The following is a 6,946-nucleotide window of genomic DNA, read 5'->3' as shown; positions in this document are numbered from 1 at the left end:
CCTATCAAATTCTTTTGATGTGATGGTCATTAACCATCGCATCAAAAGATTCTATGGCGGAAGCCCAACTCAGGCCATCCCTAAATGGAGGATCGCCCCTACTGTGTATGGGCCCCTTTTTTTTAGGACTGTAACTTCTGTTTTTGTTTCCATGTTTGTAAAACAGAGCAGTGCTGTGACCCTAACATATGAGAGAAGAAAAGTATATGGTTACTTCCACGTTTTGCTTTACATGCAGCTTGGATGTGCAGAGAGCTTTATTATGGCAGAATGGCCATATGGGGAACAGCAAGGTTGGTTTAGTTAGCATTCCGCAGCATAAGACAGATCAGCATCAGGGGCAAATGCAGGATTTTCAGAAGGGGGTTTCCAGAGGGGCGGCGCAAATCACGGAGATGGACATATGCCGGGTCCAGGGCCGGTGCAAGGCATCTAGGCGCCCTAGGCAAACCTACAGGATACCCCCCCCCCATAGAGGGAGGAAGCACCACCTTGTAAAAAAATTACTGCCAGTGCCCCCCCGCCCCCCATAGAGGGAGGAAGCACCACCTTGTAAAAAAAATTACTGCCACCATCCAGAGGATATGACCCTCCATAGAGGGAGGAAGCGCCACCTTGTAAAATAATGACTGCCACCATCGAGATGACTGGCAGATCGGACTGTGTCACTGAGTATCTGGGTGGGAGGGGGGCGGGCGGCGACGGCTCCTCCACCCGCCGGAGATTTGCAAGAAAGCATTGCTCACTGTGCCGCTGGCGTGTGTCGGTGTCCAGTCAAGCGCACCGGGTGGGAGGGGAAGTGGATTGACACTGTCTTGACGGCAGGGGCTGCCGCCGCCCGGCGCCGAAGTTTCCCGCTGGCTGCTGTAGGCCTGATGACCGGGCGACTGACTGACTACTGTCTGTCAGCGCAGCAAGGTACACGGGCTGGCTCCGGCGGGGGGGGGTCCGAATAATTACTCACATAATAGCTGCACTTGTTGCTGTAGAGTCTGCAGCCGGCTGCTTCTTCTAGTTGTTCCGGGTCAGTTAAAGTATTATAGATAGACCAAATGTATATAAATAATAATAAAAATAATACATACATATATACATACATATACATACATATATATACATACCGGGGCATCAACAGCAGTGTAGACCCCATAGCAATGTATTGGGGCCCCTACCGATCTTCCAGCGGTAGGGGTGGGGGAAGCTTTGATGTCCTGTGGGTGGTAGGGGGTATTATATGAACCACTCATCATGTAGGGCCTGGATCAGTAATTTCCACTAATTATCTCTTTACTGCACAGATGGTGGGAGATGGGGTGGGAGAAGGGGGCATTGGGCTGAATCAAGGGGAGAGGTGGATTGGCCCACCGGAAAACCGGGCCATTTCTTGGTGGGCCGGGCCAGATGTCCCTCCGGCTTGGCCGCCTACCATGGTTCCAGGGCTGCCAGAAACAAGCGGCCGCAGCCTGGGCACAAACGGCACCATTGGATAAAACAAATATGGCCACCGCATATATGAATATATTACATTTACATATGCGGCGGCCATATTTGTTTTGGGAGATGCTGTACTCCGTGTGACCAGCTGCGGTCGCTGTCCGATGACGGCGGTGCCTGGTGAGTAGTGTCGTTCCCCCCGTGGCTGTATCGCCAGCACCCCCCCCCCGGGCTGTATCGTCAGCACCACCGCCCCCCCACCCCACCCCCGGGCTGCAGCCTCAGCACCCCCCCGCCACGCCCCCCACCACCCCCCGGGCTGCAGCATCAGCACCCACCCATAGCCATAACTTCCAGGGTGGTAGAGGATGTTTAATATACAGGGGAGGGGTGTATAGTGAAGTCAGATATCTCCAGTTCCCAAGGGCCGATTTTTTAAATTCTTGTAGCCATGGAAAGAGGGGACCCTCAGCTTTCAGCCTAGGACCCTTAGACTCCTGGGGTGTGTGTGTTTTTCTGTGTACTCAGAACACCCCCTACGTACGCCACTGAGCATATACCTACAGCTGGGGATGCAGTTACCATCCCGGCGGTCGGGATCCCGGCATTCAGAATTCCGACGCCGGAATCCCAACCGCCGAAATCCCAACCGCCGAAATGCCGACACTTTCTCCCTCTGTGGGTGTCCACGACACCCCTGGAGGGAGAATAAATTAGTGTGCCGAGCGTAGCGAGGCACCGGGCCCGCTGCGTGGCGAGCGCAGCGAGCCCGCAAGGGGGGGCGATCCACGTCCCCCCCTTGTCGGCATTTCGGCTGTCGGGATTCCGGCGTCGGGATTCTGAACGCCGGGATCCCGACCGCCGGGATTCAATACTGAATCCCTACAGCTGGTTACTAGTGGTGCAGTAACCGAATGGTCATAAAAACAACACCATGAGTCCTTATTATAATTACTATCATTATTATCATTAATAATACCAAATGAATAGAAATAGTGTGGTTTAAGCCGCATTTATAGTACCGCCAGACTTGGCCATGGGGCTGCCTAAAATAAATAAATGCATCTGGGGGCGACAAGAGGCCAGGTGGAGGCCAAGGTGGGGTATTGGTCATAAGGTGGACAGAACTTAGGTCAACAGTCATTAGGTTGACCACTATAGGTCAACAGTCACTAGGTCGACACATGAAATATGTTGACATGAATTAGATCAACGTGGTCATTAAGCCAACACAAGCATAAGTCGACATGGGAAAGGTTGCCATGAAAAAGGTCGACATGGACACCATATAAGTGTATCGCATCCTGTTATATTCTCAGTTAATGGTGTTAATGGTGATTAAATATGACCAGAGATACAATAAGTGAAAAGCGCAGGTTACGTAATGTGTCCGCAACCTGCTTACCCTTTATACCTAACTATGTGCGAACAAAACGTAGCGCAGCGTAGCGTACCGTTTATTGTATATTAAACACCAAGAACCAATACCTTAATAAGAGATCCTTTCGCAGTACTTTGTCTCTAATCTGCGAATATTCATTAAAGGACAGAGTCCGCAATGTACCTTATCGCTATTATGCGAATAAACAGACACGACCACTGAATAGAAATAAGGAGATTAGAGCTCCATAAAAAGGTTGTATTTAAGTCCCTAATGGACAAAAGGGGGTTACAGAAATAAGAATAAACAGGTATAACAAGTGATACAATATACTAACAATGAATACTAAACAGACTCTGCTAAGGGGAAAGAATACAGATACAAGACACAATCAGCCAACAATACTATAAGAATAAATACCGTGAAAATGCAACCGTTTACCCGTCTCATCAAGTATGCGAAGCGCAATCCGGTCAGAGCTCACTATCGTTCAGGAATGAACTATAGTCCGGTAGGAAGGTCCAGGGAAAGTAGATGTGCCGAAGAGACTTTGGCTGCTCTGGGTCGCTTATCTTATAGGGTCAGAAAGGGGAGGTCAAAGGCCATTCTCATTGGCCAGAGGTCGAATGTCAGGTCAGCTGTGATTGGGTGGTAAGCTGATACACCTGGTTTGGCTAGGTCCAGGGGAGTGAACTTTAAGAGTCCTTTGTTTGGTGGTTTCGGCGTCAGCAGGGATAAGAACTGGTTTCATCTAGTTTCCTTTGTTACCTACTTTCAACAGAAACTGTCTCTGGAATATGGATTATGTCCATAACTATCGGGCAGTGTATATTGCGAAATATTCGCAATGACCGGAATACTTCGCATAATGAACTGAACGGAACGGTACTAAACACGATACAGACATATGTATGCAGGGCTAACTAAGCTATGTGTGGCGTTCTAAACCTTTAACTATATTTTACTTAGTGTCAGTATGTATTTATGAATTTATGTGTGATAGTATGGCTACTCTTCTGGTCCACTTTGCCACGCATACTCGGGTATGGAAACTTTATTTGCGCAACTCTGCGAACCAAAATGGCGGCCATACTATCCTAAAATGGCGTGTGTGTAACTCGACTTCCATAGTCCACCCTTTAACAGTAATTATAAAACTGTTACAATACAAAACATTTCACACGATAATACAGAAATTCATAATCCTAACAGAGAAATTGGGATACATGAATTAAACATATAAGGGGATAAGACAGGGTACAAGTTAGCAACAGGTAAATTACTACTCAGGTCTCGCTTATTAGTCATTAACCCCTTCGGCACATATGGGGGTGGGGGAGCGGTTGCGGCCACGGTTGCATTTTTATTGTGGCTGATTGTGTCCTGCATTGCCAGATCTCTGGTTCCCCATTGTTCCTGTCCTTCCTTCTGCCACAATTTAAGAATATCTATGTGCTTCACTCTCTCTTTACGACTGGAGAGTAGACATATTTCATCTTTTACTGCTGATAAGATTTCTGGATCAAAGCTACCAACACTGGGAAATTCTAACTTGCTGCCTTGTGTCATTCTTCTCCATTTATTTTGGTAAACAACTGCGAGTTCACCGTGCTTCCTGCACATAATGAAAGCCGCCGACCCTTTGGGTCGACTAGATTCCTCCCTAACTGACTCGGTATCCCTGTGTGAACCGTTATTACCCATAATTACAGGAATAAACGTTCACAGCTAGCAGAAACCGGAGGGCCGTTTATCAGTTAGTCACTCCCAAATCACTCCTTCTCCACAAAATGGCACTATTCCGCAATCAAGCGTGAAGCCCACTATGCGAGGTAATGTACTCAATCACCAAGTCTTTCAACTAGTAGCGAACTGCTAGCCCACTTGCAAGGTGCGGCAGTTTTTCCAGGGCACAGCAAAACTTGTTTTTCCTATACCCCCAAAAACTGGTATTTCTAAAGTAGCTGATCGGATCACTGGGTTCCGATTTAGCCTCTTGTACCCTCCCAGTGGATCAAAATAGGTAGTTCCACGGAAGGGGCAGTTCCTATGGGCACGTCGTCACGTGCACCTTGTCCTACACCAAACTGTCCTACACTGGACTACACTGCGCTTGAGTCGTGCCGTCACACACCCGTTCGCCTCAGTTTTGTTTCACACTGGGCGCTAGTTACACCTTGGTCTTATGCTTATATTTGAAATATTTCTGTACAGAAAGTTTTCCCAGGCTGGTAGCTTTTCACTAGATACTTATGCAGGTATAAATCCCTTATAATACGCTATAGGAATCTATTAAAATAATGCTTGAGTTGCTTGCTTAATGAGAAAATGAACAAAAAGAAAAAAACTTATTTTCTCTTTATTTAATCACCACCTTATCCACAGTATATTGCTATACTGTTTAAATAAAGCTAGTGGTTCAATACTGTTCACCTTTGAGTTCCTATGTGTGCTGCATGTGCAGTACCAATGAACAGCCACGTGTGTACATGCGCTGTTCACAGGCCGCCGATGAATCGGCCACCCACGTGTTCTATAGTATATTTGCAAGGTTGCACTCGGGTTTCGCTATACGCAGTAATTGCGCCTAAATGTGGAATAAATCCCTTAACTCCGTCCGAAAGTTACGTATCAAGATGCGAAATAAATCCCGCACTTAATCCGTAAATCACGTACAAAGATGCGAAAATTTCCCGATATGGGCACGTGCGCGCGCACCTTGCGTAATATACAATAGACGCTTTACGTTACTACAAAAGGCCCAGGGCTTGTCGCCACGTGGCGGAGTCTCTGGTCTTGCAGTAACTAACAATAAAAGTTATAGTTTTGCACAGAGGGGATCCTCTATGTACTATAATAAACACAGACTCCACGTGTGCGAACCTTATCGCACGTGGTACATATACTATAATGAACAAGCAACTCAAAACACTATACCCCGTTAAACTACTTGTGGCAGGCAGAAGTACAGTTTACTACACACTTAATATATGTTTTAAAACACGTGGCTTTCACTTATTGTACTCCGGGTTCAGCGCTAGCACTTCCCGAACCCCGCACCGCCGCGGACTCGGCCTATCCAGCAATGGAAACAAATAAATACTTCCACCCTTTTGCTGGTATAGGTCGAGCCGCACGCCTGGTACTGAGTTCTGGACTGTGGAGCGGACGGACGAGCCCTCAATTGTTAATGGTGATTAAATATGACCAGAGATACAATAAGTGAAAAGCGCAGGTTACGTAATGTGTCCGCAACCTGCTTACCCTTTATACCTAACTACGTGCGAACAAACCGTAGCGCAGCGTAGCGTACCGTTTATTGTATATTAAACACCAAGAACCAATACCTTAATAAGAGATCCTTTCGCAGTACTTTGTCTCTAATCTGCGAATATTCATTAAAGGACAGAGTCCGCAATGTACCTTATCGCTATTATGCGAATAAACAGACACGACCACTGAATAGAAATAAGGAGATTAGAGCTCCATAAAAAGGTTGTATTTAAGTCCCTAATGGACAAAAGGGGGTTACAGAAATAAGAATAAACAGGTATAACAAGTGATACAATATACTAACAATGAATACTAAACAGACTCTGCTAAGGGGAAAGAATACAGATACAAGACACAATCAGCCAACAATACTATAAGAATAAATACCGTGAAAATGCAACCGTTTACCCGTCTCATCAAGTATGCGAAGCGCAATCCGGTCAGAGCTCACTATCGTTCAGGAATGAACTATAGTCCGGTAGGAAGGTCCAGGGAAAGTAGATGTGCCGAAGAGACTTTGGCTGCTCTGGGTCGCTTATCTTATAGGGTCAGAAAGGGGAGGTCAAAGGCCATTCTCATTGGCCAGAGGTCGAATGTCAGGTCAGCTGTGATTGGGTGGTAAGCTGATACACCTGGTTTGGCTAGGTCCAGGGGAGTGAACTTTAAGAGTCCTTTGTTTGGTGGTTTCGGCGTCAGCAGGGATAAGAACTGGTTTCATCTAGTTTCCTTTGTTACCTACTTTCAACAGAAACTGTCTCTGGAATATGGATTATGTCCATAACTATCGGGCAGTGTATATTGCGAAATATTCGCAATGACCGGAATACTTCGCATAATGAACTGAACGGAACGGTACTA

Source organism: Crinia signifera, chromosome 1 (assembly GCF_055691185.1).
Source record: "Crinia signifera chromosome 1, ASM5569118v1, whole genome shotgun sequence".
NCBI lineage: Eukaryota > Metazoa > Chordata > Amphibia > Anura > Myobatrachidae > Crinia > Crinia signifera.
Note: the sequence above shows the minus strand (reverse complement) of the source record.